Genomic DNA, 18,116 nt, shown 5'->3' on the forward strand with positions numbered 1-18,116 from the left:
CTTATTCGGTTTCTGATCCGGATTCGATTCTGGTTTCGCTTTTTGTTCCAGACTCGATTCGGGTTACGGTTTCAATTTCTGTTCAGAGTTCGGTTACGGTTTCTATTCAGGATTCGGATTCGGTCTAGATTTTGGTTTTGCTTTCCGGATTCCGTTCCGACTATGGTTCCAGTTCAGCGTGAAAAATGTCGCAATTTATTAAGCGTAACTCGCGGGATACTCCTATACTTTGAGCAAACATTTTCACATCTTGTAAGTTAACAAGTGCAAATAGGTATAACGTAAATTTAAAGTTATTGTAATTCATATTAACATATTATTAACGTCACTTCAACCGACATCTCTTACTCCAAAGAGCGTAAGCATATAAGCAAGGCGGATGAAAGACAGCATGGACCAATGCATACTGCAAAAATTTTAATCCTAGTACAAAGAGATATGAAAATATATTACAGCGGCTGTTGATTGAAGGCAATTAACAAAAAAGTGAAAAAAGAGGTTAAGGCTATCAAGATTCAGCAAAATCTGAAGCTGAACAAAAGGATTAAGCTTCAGTTCGCTGGAGCACATGTAAGAAAGCAAATTTTCATTACAGACCCTTCTCAACCGGATTCTCTCCAGCAGACATACAGACGTACATATGCTCTATTTCGAATCACTATATAGTACACTTCATCTTTACCTAAGTAACAACAACAACATATTAAGTTACGCCATGTTTAAATAATATTAGGACAGCAGCCCCCCTAACTTCTTCGAACTCTCTAACCACCTGACATTCAAATAACTTAAAGCAAAATAAATAAAACCAAAATTTTTATGAGGCGGGGGTTTTACAATATATAAGATGGCTCAAAAAAGGAAAAACAAACTGGAACTAGAGCACTGCAGGTTATTTAGACACACCAAACTAGCGGAACCGTGCTCTTTCTTAAAAACGGAAATCTTTGCCACCGAAAGTGCGGCTAGATTCACTGCCTGTCCTTCCTATCTTGAGGGGATATCAGGAATAAGGATTTTTGCAGAAGAGCGTGTATTTGCTTCACTGCCTTGCCTTTCATGAGGATGATGAGACGGCGGAACATTTTCAAAGCATCAGTCTCGCCTAATCCACCATGTTGCAATTCGTTGAATGAATGTACCAACTGTAAAAAAACCACAACAACTCACAAATTTCTCTGTTGTTGTTATTACTGTAGCGATAGGGAAACTCCCCGACGGCCTTTGCCACGATACTGATGGTCCTTTTCCGGATACAGATCCGGTACCTTCAGGTAACAAGCACCATTAAGCGATCATCTCTGGAACGATTTGGTATGACCACATGAAACCTTCTAGGTCATCCCACCCTCCCACCTCCTACATCCGTAAGGAACTTGGGGTCGCCAGAGCCTCGGCTGTTAAAGAAAAGGGTTTCGCCGCGGGTAGGTGATGATGACAATTTGGTTGGAAAAGCTACATATTGGGCTGGCAAGCCCTTGAAAGGGTTCCGCTACACGACCCCTTGATTGATTCAATTTGATATTTTAGTCGCCTTTTACGAAAGGCATACCTGCCGAGGGGTATATTCTAAGCGTCCTACCCCGCTTGGGTGAACAAATTTCTCTCTTCAGATGCAGTGAGGATAAGTCATCATCTCCTTTTTCAATATTGAGGAAAGCAAACCAAGGCGCTTGGTTTCAATAGGAAAGTTCAATGGGAGATAAGTGATAGTTCATTACTTATTGTTGTTTTTGTTGCTTTAGCAGTGCTTCGCCCCATCCTAAAAGTTAGATCACTCACAATACAGTTAAAGTTAGATCACCATCAATATACATTGGGTAAGGTCGGGGTTGATTATGGCTAAGTAAGAGTTCAATTCATTCCAGCGTCCAGTTCGAAGTTAACCTTGAGTGACGAGCGTCTCTCTCGGGAGGTTGCGTTCCCGGGATTCATCAGACGTTTGCTGGCATGGTAATTTGCTGATTTTTTTTGGATATCTCTGATGGCCTCTTTGTACTCCTTTTCTTCATGCGGCTGACATCTTCAGTGGCGAATTTATTCATAGTGCTTACGGAGATGACTATTTAAATTCCTTGAAAGCGAGGCCTCCTCTATCATATGTCTGTTGGAATGGCCAGGTTTCTGGGATTTCAACCCTTCTTCAGTTCCTTTGCTCTTTCTTAAGATCTTGTGGAAAGAAATGTGGTTCAACCGAGATGCAGTATGGAAGTTTTAGTCGAATACTCGATATAAGGCTAATCTAAAATGATGTTAAAGGAAATTAGTTTCACATCTGCAAAAAGATTTGAACCCTTACTGATAGTCGTGTTATTTATTCAAGGTCCCCCTAATCTGTAAAGAAGAAGAAAATTGAAGAAGATGTGTGAGGAATATAATCATATCTCTTGAGTAATTTTGTTTACGCGTTGGAAGTAAATGAATGAGAATCAAGTAAGTAAGAAAACAGATGATGAAAGAAATAAGCATGAAGATTACTGCTCTGACGTAGAGAGCATACGACAACATTGCCAGCCCAGTCAATCTTACGATCAAACGCACAACTCAGTACATAACAACAATGCAGAGTACGATCCAGGATACGAATCAAGATAAAAGTCAAATAATGAAGTGATTAATTAATTACAAATGAATGAGTTGCATTCGAATGTGCGAAAATGTGTAAGCAACATGCGCGAAATCTGAACAGGTTATTAGCCGATAAGTATGGCGTCCACCGTGGTGTGATGGTAGCGTGCTCCGCCTACCACACCGTATGCCCTGCGTTCACACTCCGGGCAAAGCAACATCAAAATTTTAGAAATAAGTTTTAGAAGAAAATTTTTCTAAGCGGGGTCGCCCCTCGGCAGTGTTTGGCAAGCGCTCCGGGTGTATTTCTGCCACGAAAAGCTCTCAGTGAAAACTCATCTGCCTTGCAGATGCCGTTCGGAGTCGGCATAAAACATTTAGGTCCCGTCCGGCCAATTTGTAGGGAAAATCAAGAGGAGCACGACACAAATTGGAAGAGAAGCTCGGCCTTACACCTCTTCTGGGGTTATCGCGCCTTACATTTATTTATTTATTTATTAAGCTGATACTAAATAAATAAAGGCACAACAACAATAAAGCAAGCTGCTACTCTTGTGTACATCAAATCAATACAAGGCAACGAAGAGATAACTCACACACAGATGTAGTCATCAGCCGAAGTTGTTCTCACACATGCACACGCATATATGTAGCTGAATTACCAAGCAGGAGATACAACAGAAGGCGAAGCGTCTAGAATTTAGTAGAAATATGCGAATGAAGCGACGGAGAGCATAAAAGCAGCGCAAGCCGAGTAATCGGGGATTAATTAGATTTAAACATGCTTTTAGTTGCGAAGTATAATTGTGAAGTATAATTGTACTACTCCCAATGTAGTCTAATAAAGACCATTTTGCAACATAGAATATTGGAGTGATTTATTCAACAGTTTAGTGATTCGAACGTCAGCAGAAGGTTTCAAATAAGCGAAATATCCCAAAATTCGTTACAATATTACATTCATAATATCTTGGCATCAGATAAATTTTGTAAATTTATGCTTGCATTTCTCTACAAATTCTTTGTATACTTTGGCGTCTTTCTCAAGCAAACTAAAGGTGCTTTCGCAGTTATTAGAACAAATGCATCCGCTGGACTCTGACTATATAGTCAGCAACTCCACGCAACCCAGCTGGGTATCGAGCGGGGAAACATTCAGTTCTAAGGCAATTGTTTATGAGGATCAAAAGAAGCTAGTACACGACTACCGACTACCACAGATCCGGTGAAATCCTGTTCCGTGTGTACATGAGTTTTTAAAAAGAAGAGACTGAGCTGTCTAAAAAATGTCGAAGATACGGAATATCTCTTGAACACCTTTGGAGTAAAAGTGACCCTTACCAAATTCACAGACTTTAAGATGTAGCCCAGCTTAACTAAATTTGCGTTAACGGCAGCCAGTCATCATAAGGGAATTCCTAGGGATCCTTGAAATTATTGCTATTCCTGCTGGGATTTGACATAAAAGTCTTAAGTGCAGATAAATGACGTCAGCCCCAGGAGAGATTCTTGAGAAGCATAAATTCCATTAAAAACCATCAAGTACCAAAGATGGCCGCGAATCCTCTGAGAGTTTTCACAAAAGATTGACCACGATTCCCGCTTGACCTTCCTAATTTCCGAAATATAGTTGAGATTGAACGGGCCGGTCAATGAAGACCTCACATAGACTGAATATGTCCATAGCGTTACCGAATTTTTTGTCAGCTTAAGACTTTCACTTACCTGTCCTCTAAGAAGACTCAACTCCTTTTAGCTTTGTCTTTCCCTTGAATCTTCTTAGAAACAACCGCTGTTATACGTAGTTATCAGCGCCTTTGGTTAAAGGGCTCGTCAGCAAGTCTGGACTTTGTACCAGTTTCTGCTTCTCTTCGATCTTTAGCGGGATGCTGAAACTGATTTATGCCTGTCCTGAGAATAATGGCGTATTAAGGACCCTCCACTCATACCCTGATATTTCATACTCAGAGATCAAGCACATTACCTGACGTTGGCCCAATAAACGTAGAAATGCTACCCCTGCTATTCAGCTGTTGACTACTATGTAGTATATAAAAAAAGTCACTCACCTATGTCGTTAATATCGTTGGGGCGATATAAGGTCAACGGCCAAAAAGTCAATTGACGTTGTGAACACTTCAAATGGCTATCAGATCAATTAGCTTTGTGCCACTTCAAATGCTAACAAGGCCAATTGACTTTATTACATTTCTTAGTTTGACTTTTGGTCAATAAGGAAAGTTCCGTTTAACCGTGATAATTCCGGGAAAAAGACCATGAAAATATAAGCATCAATTTATGATCAGCATAAAACCCAAGCAGTCATGAGTGCAATTGATGCTACCCCTTCTTCAATATCATCCCCTCCCCATGCGCTGTGATGCACATTCGTATCCGCGCCCATGACAAGGCGTTCTTTGCGCCCTTCCTGATCCACCAGCCTTTTGAACTTTTCTGGTGGGGTTGTAGCAGGATTCCAGAATAAGGAATTGTTCTTTTTCCGCTTTATTGCGACCATCGCTAGGTCTTCAGCGCGTACGCTAGATAGCATATACCAGTATATGTGTTTCTTTGCCACGACTGCCGCTCTAACACTGCTTTCCGATTTTGGTTAATAAACGCTGAATCCACTAGGGGGGATTTCAGAAACATGCATAAGCTCTGAGGTTGTTGAGAGTTTCAATATAAGGTTTTGAATGGACTTTTGACCGGCTCTATGTGATGAAGGGTTTTTTCCCACTTGAGTAATCACCGCAGCCTTGAAAGATTCCCGACCTTCTAAAGGCGCTACGGAAATATCTCTTCTATCCACAGTATTCCATTCATATGATGTTTTCAGCTTATTTGCGATTTATTCTTATACATTTTTAATCAATAAGATTAATAATGCGATAACTTAGGCCTAACATGTGGTTTTGCCAAGTTGTAAACATCAAGTATATTTATTGTCGCCTTATTTATATTATAAGTACGTACGCGTGTCTGTATGTACATTAGGGTGAGCTAATTAGGCTAACTATGTAGAGATATTTAATTAAAATTTGCTGAAAATTAACATTTGTATACCTGTGGATCACTTTATACCCAAGATGATTAATTAAATTAAATTACCCTATGCACTTGTATGTACCCTTTATCTTTTCAGCATAACTTCCGACTGTTCTTAAGCTGTTAATATGGGGAAGATGTTCTAGTGTCCGATTAGGCACAACAAGGAAGGCTCAGATCATGCTTTTAAAATATTCGCATGATTAAGCATTGTTGCTTATCCTCTCTATAAAGTTAACATTATTCTCACAGAGCGGCAATCATTCTCGTTTAATGGTTTCCTTGCTAGTGCATAGTGCTACATAGTAAAAAGATAAAATAAAAAATAAAAAACAATAAAAAAGAAATTAAATAAGATAAAATTAAATTAAGTTTAATAAAAATAAAATAGAATAGAATAAAATAAAATAAAAAAAATCAAATTTAATAAAAATAAAATATTTTTTGTTTTTATCGGCCTATTGATAAATGATGCAAGGTTCGGTTCGAGCTCAAGGCCAGAACAATAATTTTTTTTTCAAATTATAATTATTGTCATTTTTTAATTTTTCTAAATTTGAAAAATTGTATTTTGTTTTTGGAATAGTAAGTAGAAAATTTTTCAGAGGTCCTGCCATAGCTGCGCCGATAGATCCATTTCGAAGGGTGCTAAGCCTTCATCATCAGTACGCTTTAGGCACGCTGCGCTAACTGTTTAGCTATACAGCGGTGGTTTGTTTGACTGACAAATTGCTACTTCTATTCCTTCTTACCAACTATATTTATTCAGTGTTGCGCCATCTGTTGCAAATCACTGATAATGCTGGATTTGTTTATTGTCAATTACTTTGTTTGACATTCCCAAGTGCTCATGGGTTATTAATAATTGTTTTTGTTTTTATTGGCCTATTGATAAATGATTCAAGGTTCGATTCGTTCTGGCCTTGAGCTCGAATCGAACCTTGAATTAAAAATAAAATAGAAAGAAAATAAAATAAAATAAAATAAGATAAAATAAAATTAAATAAATTAAAACAAAATAAAATAAAATAAAATAAAATAAATATAATAAAATAAAACATAATAAAATAAAATTAGATAAAATAAAGTAAAATAAATTAAAATGAAATAAGATAAAAAATTAAATAAAATGAAATATAATGATATAAAATTATATAAAATAAAATAAAATAAGATAAAATAAAAAACAAAATAAAATATAATGTAATATAATATAATATAATATAATACAATATAATATAATATAATATAATATAATATAATACAATATAATATAATATAATATAATATAATATAATATAATATAATATAATATAATATAATATAACAATATAATCTATATATATAAAAATGAGTGTTTGTATGTATGTCATCGATGAACTCAAAAACTACCGGACCGGGGAAGGTTTGTATAATGAGCACTTTGATACCGGGTGACAAGGGTCTCGAGATATAGGCCAAAACATGGACCCGGGTAACTCCAGGAAGTGTTTGTACAATATGGGTATCAAATGGAAGCTGTTTATGAGTACTTTGACACTGGGTATTATTCGTACCCATGGGACTAGGGTCTCGAGATATAGGCCAAAACGTGGACCCCGGCACCCCTAGATTGTGTTATACAATATTGATATCAAATGAAAGCTGTGGATGAGTGCTTTAATAAAAAAATAAATGTGAGGCGCGATAACCTCCGAAGAGATCTAAGGCCGAGCTTCTCTTCCAATTTGCGTCGTGCTCCTCTTGATTTTCCCTACAAATTGGCCGGACGGGAACTACATGTTTTAAGCCGACTCCGAACGGCATCTGCAAGGCAGATGGGTTTTCACTGAGAGCTTTTCATGGCAGAAATATACCCGGAGCGCTTGCACAACACTGCCGTGGGCGACCCCGCTTAGAAAATTTTTCTTCTAATTTAAAAATCTTATTTCTAAAATTTTGATGTTGAGTGCTTTAATACATGGTAGTTTTCATACCTATTGGTGACTAGGGTCTCGAGATATAGTCCGAAACGTGGATCAGGGTAACACAAGGATGCGTTTTTACATTATGGGTATCAAATTGAAGCTGTTGATGTGTGCTTTACTACATTTTTTATACCGCTGGGTGTCTTGGGTCTCCAGATATAGGCCAAAACGTGGACCCGGATACCACGAGACAATGTTTATACAATATGGATATCAAATGAAAACTGTTGATGGGTGCTTTAATACATGGTAGTTTTCATACATATTGGTGACTAGGGTCTCGAGATATAGGCCAAAACATGGACCCGGATACCCCTAAAATGTGTGTATTTTGGATATCAAATGAAAGCTGTTGCTGAGAGCTTTTAAGTAATTTTCACTGTGATATTCGATTTAGTCGCATCAACCTGGGCGAACTGATAAATATGCATGCGAAGCCGAAATAAAGACATGAATTAATAATACCCACATGCCTATTTACATACGTCCTATTCGATTTGCCTGAAATTTGGTATATAAATTTGCCTATATTAGTATTTACAATGCTTTTTTCCGGGAAGTAGACCAGAGACGGGCTGGGACTGGGATTAGAACTGGGACTGAGACTGAGACTCGAATGGGACTGGGACTGAGACCCGGACTGGAACAAAATACATACCACCCCCTGGGACTGGCTATAAGATATGAAGAAGAATGAGAAAAACTTGAGAGAAAAGAAAAGAGAAAAGGAGAAGGAGACTGAGAAAGAGATAGAATGAGCACTTTTAAGTAATTTTCACTGTGATATTCGATTTAGGATTAGGAGAATGAGAAAAACTTGAGAGAAGAGAAAAGAGAGAAGGAGACTGAGGAAGAGATAGAATGAGACGAAGATGGAGATAGATGAAGCGAAAAATACGGAGGGAGGAGTGAATACAAAGATTAGGAAAAAGTGTAGAGGGACGAGGGCAGAGTTAGACGGAAAAAGCTTATTAAAATGTATGCAGATATACCAAATTTATGGCAGAACAACGTCTGCCGGGTCTGCTAGTATAATATAATATAATATAATATAATATAATATAATATAATATAATATAATATAATATAATATAATATAATATAATATAATATAATATAATATAATATAATATAACGGCCACCGTGGTGTGATGGTAGCGTGATCCGCCTACCACACCGTATGCCCTGGGTTCACACCTCGGGCAAAGCAACACCAGAATTTTAGAAATAAAGTTTTTCAATTAGAAGAACAATTTTCTAAGCTGGGTCGCCCCTCGGCAGTGTTTGGTAAGTGCTCCGGGTATATTTCTGCCATGAAAAGCTCTCAGTGATAACTCATCTGCCTTGCAGATGCCGTTTGGAGTCGGCATAATAACATGTAGGTCCCGTCCGGCCAATTTGTAAGGAAAATCAAGAGGAACACGACGCAAATTGGAAGAGAAGCTCGGCCTTAGATCTCTTCGGAAGTCACGCGCCTTACATTTTTTTATTTTGATATAATATAATATAATATAATGTAATGTAATATAATATAATATAATATAATATAAAATAATATAATATAATATAATATAATATAATATAATATAATATAATATAATATAATATAATATAATATAATATAATATAATATAATATAATATAATATAATATAATATAATATAATATAATATAATATAATATAATATAATATAATATAATATAATATAATATAATATAATATAATATAATATAATATAATATAATATAATATAATATAATATGATATAATAACATAAAACAAAACTATAAAAAAACTAAGATAAATAAAAAAAATGTTAAATAAAATAATGTAAAATAAATTGAAATAAATCAAGATAAAAAGAAATAAAATGAAATAAAATAAAGTATAATAAAAATAAAATAGAATAAAATATAATATAATAAAATACAACAAAACAAATAAAATAAGATAAGATAAAATAAAACAAATAATGTAAAACAAATATAAATAAAATAAGAAAAAATGAAATAAAATGAAATATAATAAAATTAAATAAAATAATAATATATAAAATAGAATATAATGAAATAAAATAAAATAAAGTAAAATAAAATAAAATAAAGCAAAATAATATTGATTTTTTGCCGGCTTAAGGTCTAAAAACCCAATTGAGAAACATAGTTTTCGGTTTTTTAATGCCAATATATTTCGGCTACACTGCGGTAACCTTCCTCAGGGCCACTGAAGACAACATAAAAACATAGAAAACAAACAATTAATATCACATATTTCACTAATAAAAATTATAAATTAACAAAATGTTTACAAACAAAAGTTTTAACAAAAATTCACAATTACATCATTTGACATTAACATACATTGTTTGGTGTTTACGTCTGCACCGTCTAATCAGGTGTTTGGTACTGTCTTATTGTTGTTTAGTAGATGACGATACGAATGAGCACATCCATCACAGTCCGTTTTATAGTTCATTCGTATTTTTGTGGGCGTGTTAATTATGTGTAGCATTTCCAATGTGTTTCGTTTGTTGTAGTTTTGTTCTTGTGCGAGAATCTCTGCTGCATAGAAGTTTGGTAAGTGCCCACTAGCTGCACAGTGTGTCATGAGTGCACTTATTTGAAAATTAACGTGATGACATTGTTTATAATCTGATTTGTGCTGGGACAGTCTCGTTTTTAGTTTTGCTTTTGTTGTGCCTACGTATATACTTTCACAAGCTTCATTCGAGTTTCCATTACAAGGTATTTTATATACTAAATTACTTTTTTCGGTTGTTGGTATTTTTGTTTTTGTTCTGTTGAATATTGTTTTAAATATGTTAGTCGGTTTGTGTGTTTTCCTTACTTTTTCTGTATTATATCAATCCGACTTCGCTAAACGTTCTGAGCTACATATGATCCCGTCTTAAACATTGTTTTTTTGAATTTTGTTTCTGATGTTGAACTAAAGGCCTTTTTAGTAAATTTTTGATAGTAGAATCCGGAAAACCGTTGTTTTTTAATAATAATCCCTTCTGATTATGATCGAGTCAAGATATGCCAATTTTCCGTCCTCTTCGAGCTCCGTTGTAAATTGTATATGTCTATCAAATGAGTTAAGCGCGTCCAATGTATTTTGTACCTCGTTTTTGTTTACTATCGCAAATAAGTCGTCAACGTATTTGGGGAAAAGTCCCATTTTTTGCCCCGCTTTTTAATAGTAGTATCCAACAGCTGTTCCATTATAATATCGGCGATAACAAGCGAGGTTGGTGATCCCATTGGTAATCCTTTAAGTTGTGTATATATTTTGTCGTTGAATTTAAAATACCTGTTATCTTGGATGCAAAACGTCACTATCTCCATAAATATTTGTTTCGGTATTTTCGTATGTTCCTTTATTATTGCCCATTTTTCTCGTATAACGTCCAGCGCCAGTTGTATTGGTACGCATGTACGTCAAAAGAAATGAGTTTTTCGTCGTCGCAAATGGGTGTATTGTTAATTTTTTCCTTGAAATCGATAATATTTTTCACATTATATACTGAGTTGGCTGTTACGTTCTTTAGGATATTTACAATATACTTGCATAGACCGTGATATAGACCGCAGTGTAGCCGAAATATATTGGCTTAAAAAAACCGAAAACTGTGTTTTTCAGTGAGTTTCTAGACCTTGAGCCGGCAAAAAATCAATATTTGAGTAAACACAGGTCGCTAAAATCATCAATATAAAGTAAAATAATGTAAAATAAAACAAATAAAATAAAATTAAATCTAATAAAAAAAATAATAAAATAAAATAGAATCAACTAAAATGAAATAAAGCTAAATTTTGGATTATTCGGATTTGTCATCGAAAAATTATCGATTTGTTATCAGACTGTTATCGATTTCTTATCGGAGTGCTAACGAAAATTTGCGAGTACTCTATAAATAATGTAAGGAATACTCTTTTGGGAGTATAGGACTGCTCCAAATCTAATCTGTATTCATACAAATAATGTGCTCCAATTAACATTGCGATGTCCGAGGAGAGGAGTAGGTGATCCCACTCTCGCTTTGTTTGTGAGTATTCCATAGAGTACATACGTGAGAGTACTTTCCAAAGTACTTTCACTGTAGTACTCCATGGAGCACCCACAGAGGATCATATGCCAAAGTACTAAAGAGGAATTGTGTCGGAAAGAATTATTGAAGTGAAATTTAATTTAAAATGAAAGTAAATGAAGAGGGGCAATACAACTTTTATATTTTATACCACGAATATTCTTATTTATTTAGCATTTGCGTGAATAAAGAAACTAATATTTCTCTATACATACTATAGTATGTATACATAAAACCAGTGCGCCGTTGCATTTTATCAGAGTTGCCAAAGTAAAATTTTATTATTAGTTATTTGCACGCAATATTTTACTTTTGGCAACTCTGTTCGATCGTCAGCTATGATTGGCTGATGGTGGTCCGCAAACGCATTGCAAAGGAGTATTGTTAGAGTACTCTCACATGAAGAAAATGGAACACGTAATCCAACAATTTTTGCAGGGTTGCCTATATTTTATTCGCATTTCATCGATTACATACTTATATACATACTTATATACTTTAAATTCAAATTTTAACAAAAAATTTAATATCTTTACTGTATATAAGTAAATTAAGTCAAACTTCAACTCCAGTAACGATATGATGCAACAAAATACAAAAATAAAAGAAAATTTCAAAATGGGCGTGGCTCCGCCCATTTTCATTTAGTTTGTCTAGAATACTTTTAATGCCATAAGTCAAACAAAAATTTACCAATCCTTCTCAAATTTGGTAGGAGCATAGATTCTATGACGGTAACTGTTCTCTGTGAAAATGGGCGAAGTCGGTAGAAGCCACGCCCAGTTTTTATACACAGTCCACCGTCTGTCCTTCCGCTCGGCCGTTAACACAATAACTTGAGCAAAAACCGATATATCTTTACTAAACTTAGCTCACGTACTTATCTGAACTCACTTTATCTTGGTATAAAAAATGGCCAAAATCCGACCATAACCACGCCCACTTTATCGATATCGAAAATTACGAAAAATTAAAAAAATGCCATAATTCTATACCAAATACGAAAAAAGGGATGAAACATGGTAACTGGATTGGTTTGTTGACGCAAAATATAACTTTGGAAAAAACTTTGTAAAATGGGTGTGACACCTACCATATTAAGTAGAAGAAAATGAAAAAGTTCTACAAGGCGAAATCAACAGCCCTTGGAATCTTGGCAGGAATACTGTTAGTGGTATTGCATATAAAAATAAATTAGCAGTACCCGACATATGATTTTCTGGATCACCTGGTCCACATTTTGGTCGATATTGCGAGAACGCCTTCACATATACATCTAAGGGCCACTCGCTTTTAAAACCCTCATTAATACCTTTAATTTGATATCCATATCGTACAAACACATTCTAGAGTCACCCCTGGCCCGCCCTAATGGCGATATCTCAAAAAGGCGTCCACCTATAGACCTAATGCCCACTCCCTCTTAAAGTGCTCAGTAACACCTTTCGTTTGATACCCATATCGTACAAACATTCTAGAGTCACCCCTGGCCAACCCTAATGGCGATATCTCGAAAAGGCGTCCACCTATAGACCTAATGCCCACTCCCTCTTAAAATGCTCAGTAACACCTTTCATTTGATTCCCATAACGTACAAACACATTCTAGAGACACCCCTGGTCCACCTTTATGGTGATATCTCGAAACGGCGTCCACCTATGGAACTAAGGATCACTCCTTTTCAAAATACTCATTAACAGCTTTCATTTGATACCCATATCGTACAAACACATTCTAGAGTCACCCCTGGTCCACCTTAATGGCGATATCTCGAAAAGGCGTCCACCGATAGACCTAAGGCCCACTCCCTCTTAAAATGCTCAGTAACACCTTTCATTTGATACCCAAATCGTACAAACAAATTCTAGAGTCAGCCCTGGTCCACCTTTATGGCGATATCCCTAAATGGCGTCAATCCATAGAACTATGACCTACTCTCTCTTAAAATACTCTTTAATACCTTCCATTTGATACACATGTCATACAACCACATTCCAGGGTTACTCTAGGTTCATTTTCCTACACGGAGATTTTCCTTATTTTGTCTCCATAGCTCTCAACTGAGTATGTAATGTTCGGTTACACCCGAACTTAGCCTTCCTTACTTGTTTTTCAAATATTATCGGTTTCACTGGAATTTTACCTCATCCACTTTAGCCACGAGATCCGGTGATTATTTTATTTTGAATTTTGCACTCACACTTACAAATGTTTCAAAAGCTGGCTTGTATTTTTATTTATTTATTTGTTGGTTAAGTTCTAAAACTAAAAAAATTTTGTACGATTTGTCACGTACCAACCGTGGAATGTTCCTTATAAATATGTAGTACAGTTAGTGTATCCATAGAATCCGTGCGATTAAATGGAAGACAAATTTGGCTCACCCTTATGCAATTTATTTTGTTAAATATTGCATACTTTTTTGCTACGTGCAGGCAAAAAGGTAAATTCTAAAGAAAAAAGGAATGAATTTCTAGTATTTGTATTTATTTCTATTTTCCTTCGATTAAATTAAGTATGTAAATAGTGACGTCGAAATTGTGTCACAAATGTATATTCATATCAACTAAATCTATTTTAATTTTTCATTTTAAAATAGAAATGTATCTACAAAATTACGTACGTAAAAGTAAAGTACATACATATAAACAAATGCAAATTGTTAAGGCCATGATGTAAATATTTTTATAAAAAACTAAAAAAATATTTCAGCCGTTAAAAATGGGATGCTGACTATACTCCATCAAATTTGTTATTGCATTAGCTAACATTTTATAGCGGCGAGACCATTACATTCATACAAAAGTAAAAAACGCCCAATATAACACTAACGTCGTTTTCCTGGTTCGATTCGCCAGCTCTGGTTACGCTTTTGGCTGGCATTTTATGAGCTTTTGTTATGACTAGAAATAAATAAATTGAATAAGCAAAAGGCATATTTCTACCAAAGAAAATCTTTAAGGGGAGCTCTTTTCTTCTATGCTATTTTTTTATTTACCTGATTCGGTATCTGAAATTTGAAGGGGCTCTTAGATCGATAATAGAGGTGTATGGTTAGCGCAAGGGTGCCCAAATGGCGGATGAGGCGGTACACGTGTACACCGATGGCTTAAATGTAGCGGAAGGTGCAGGGTCTGCGGTACACTGCGCTGCTCCGGAAATAAATAGGTCCTATAAGCTGTCAGATCACTGTAGCAGTTAAGGCAATAACCTCGCACAGCACAGCATCTTTAAATGTGTTAGAAAAGCACACATCTATATAGGGTCCCAGGGCATATGGGAATAGATGAGAATGAAAAAGCGGATAAACTAGCTAAAAGAGTGCATCCATCGAAGCTTGCTCCGTAGAGGTTCCAATTAGATCGGGCGAGATTAAGAGAAGGCGAGAGGTGCACATGATCGACCAAGCGGTAAGGGTGTGGATCCAAGCGCGGAGCTGCAGAGTGGCGAAGATCATGTGTAGGTTTACAACCTTGGTCTCACAAAGTTACTTCCATCATTAAAAAGAAGGGATAATAGACTCATGACAAGTATTCTGACTGGAAACTGCCTTCTGGCGTCATATGCCTTTAAATTAGTCTTGTTCAGTGATAGCAGATGTAGGAGGTGCGGGTTGGAGGAGGAAACGATCGAACACGTTTTGTGATCATGCCCTGAGCTTGCCAGGCTAAGGCTGCAGCTGTTAGCAGTGATACAGCTGTCAGATCTTGAAGCAGCAAGTGGCATAGGTCCTAAAAAGCTTCTATTATATGTCAAGCGAACGGAGCTATTTTATAACATAGGTCCTGGTTTTTGATACGGTTTTTTAGCTTGGTCGTTAAAAAAACTTCTGGCAACACTACGGACTCATTCAGTCCATGTGAGATCCTCACGGGCCGGCCAGTTCAAACTACCCTAACCTTTATTTGTTAACTAATTTTAGCAATAAGACATGAAGAAAAACCGTTGGTCAGTTTTTCCAAAGTAACACAGAGTGGGGTAAGAGAGTCTTGATACCGGAGCTCCCTTCTCCTAATTTTGTCAATGATAACAAGATCATGAGAAGGTGTCAGTAAATCAGATATGTTTTCGAAGTACCTATGATATATGAATAACTCAGAGCTGTGGAAGCAAAAACATTCTTTAAAACCTTGCATTAACTGGCGTTTGGTCGTAAGTTCTGTTTACTCCAAACTGAAAAAAGAGTCAGAAAATATGGGTTTGATGTTGAATGAGAACAATACAAAGTACCTGCTGTAATTAAGAAAAGAGTCAGCGCATTTGCGCCTTGTGAGAGTTAAAGTAAGAATAAAGGGTGGTATTTGAAACATAGTAGTAATAGAAGTAAACAGGAAGATTAAAAATAAAAATTTAATTAAGAGTAAAAGCGAGAGATAGACTTGGATAGGATCTAGAGTGGGAAGAGTTAAAGGAAAAGTGGGAAGATTTACGGACGAATGAAAGTGATAGGCAAATTTAAATAGACGAATAAGTTAAACTAGAACATGCAGAGGGGAGAGGAAATAAAAAAGGATGAGAGTTGGACAAATGAGAGGCAGTTGATTAGATAAAGAAAGTCAGGGCAATGTGTACTGGTTTTGATCATACTACTGGAAGTATTTCATGTTTGTCTAAACGTTTCCATTATCCAGAGCTGTTAAAAATGAAATTCTGATTAACCAAAGTTTGCTTTTTGATTGTCGTCGTTGCTGTAAAACCTCTGCCCCCAAATATTTTCAGTTCAACGCTTGGTTAACATAGAAAAATATCGGATATTGGGACCGCATGCTGTCAATCTCGAGTTTTCCTATTACAAACCTTATAGGTACTCATCCGCAACTTCATGGTATTGTAACAGACTGGCAGTAATCTCATTGACGTCAGTGGTATCATCTTATATATTATTTCTAATTGCTGTTTTTATGTACAGGTCCAATGTAAATAAAGTTTTGTTTGTATAGATGGGGATTCGTGCTATTAGCGAGCTTTAGGCATTATTAGTCGTAGTGCTTTGGTTTAGCTATATTTTATTAAAATAATTTGTTAAAAATTAACGATTGTGAGCACTCAAAGAAATCTATTTGTACCATGGAACTATTGTGAATATTTGATTAGAACTGATACTGCATTACCGGCAGTTGCTAACATTCACCAGATGGCGGCACAAGCGCATCTAGATTTATAGATGTTTGATTGATAGAACAGCTGATTTCTGTTGATATTTGATATAAGACTTTTATATTTATTGCACTAGATTCGCACGGGCCCGGCTCGTATGTATATATTATTTCTAATTGCTGTTTTTATGTACGGGTTCTTTTTTCGCTCTTATTTGGAATCCAAATATATAAATAAAGATTTGGATGTAAAGATGGAGATTCGGGCTATTAGCGAGCTTTGGGCAATTTTGGTCGTAGTGCTTTTGTTTAGCTATATTGTATAAAATAATTTGCTAAAAATAAACGATTTAGAGCACACAAAGGAATCTATTTTTACTATGGTACTATTGTGAATATTTGCACTGCATTACCGGCCGCTGCTATTCTACGGTAGATGGCAGAGCAAGCTGTAAGTTTTAATTGATTGACTGCATTTGCTATTATACACTAGATGGCAGCGTAAGCTGTAAGTTAATAGAACAGCTGATTTATGTTGATATTTGATAAGAGACTTTTATATTGGTTGCGCGAGATGCGCACAGGTCAGGATCGTCTTTCTATATTCCTTAGCTGTGGACAATGTGATACTCTGAAGATTCAGCCATTCAGTTCGGTTGACTAAAACTTTTCCTTTACTCGTCGATTTTCTTCTCTTTACGACCACGAGTACAAAATCGGCACTGATGATGGCACAACGCCGAAGCCGGTTTGTCTCGAAGCCAAATTTGACAAGGGATGACGGAAAATCGTTCCAATATACATCATTAATGTAGTGTTTTTTTTATGATACTGAAAAAATCAATATTCCATTTTGTAATATTGATTTCACCAGCCTGATTTTATTGCGTCATGGTCTGTAGAAAATTTTATTTTTGGGTTAATAGAAGTAATTTTAATTGACAAATATTACAGTTCGTGAAGTGTTGTCATTAGAAATGCTTGCGCAGCAAACATTAAAATTTTTACTATGCATAAAAATACAATTTTATTGTTATGTTCACATGCCTGCTCTAGTGCACTTATTCAATAAGTATTTATGTATGTGTATTAGGGTGCGACTTATACTAGACTCCACCTAGAGATGTCTGGATAAGAGTAAAAGGGAAAAGGAAGCATATTTCGCACTCGGTAAAAAGTTGTTATGAAATTCGAATTTTTTTTTTCTTTATTATTATTATTTTTTTATTATTATTATATTTTTTTTTTTATTAGAAAGCGGTGATTTGATTTTGCTCGAAAACACTGTAAAATTAATTAAAATATCTCTGAAGAGTTATACTATGTTCAAACAGAAAAATAAATTG

The 18,116-nt window shown here is 35.5% G+C and overlaps 1 protein-coding gene across 3 annotated transcripts in view; it reads left to right on the forward strand.

The window, feature by feature from the left end:
- The window catches only part of LOC137239738 (uncharacterized), a 144,042-nt gene that overhangs the window by 61,177 nt on the left and 64,749 nt on the right, over positions 1-18,116 (forward strand). Inside the window, exon 2 of one of the 3 annotated variants that reach the window (XM_067765360.1) lies at positions 13,932-14,117. The exons of the other annotated variants lie outside the window; for them this stretch is intronic. The gene's annotated coding sequence lies outside the window, so the exon portion shown is untranslated. The remainder of the gene's footprint in view (positions 1-13,931; positions 14,118-18,116) is intronic. 3 annotated transcript variants of the gene reach the window in all.

The sequence above is a fragment of the Eurosta solidaginis genome, chromosome 2 (assembly GCF_040869045.1).
Source record: "Eurosta solidaginis isolate ZX-2024a chromosome 2, ASM4086904v1, whole genome shotgun sequence".
NCBI lineage: Eukaryota > Metazoa > Arthropoda > Insecta > Diptera > Tephritidae > Eurosta > Eurosta solidaginis.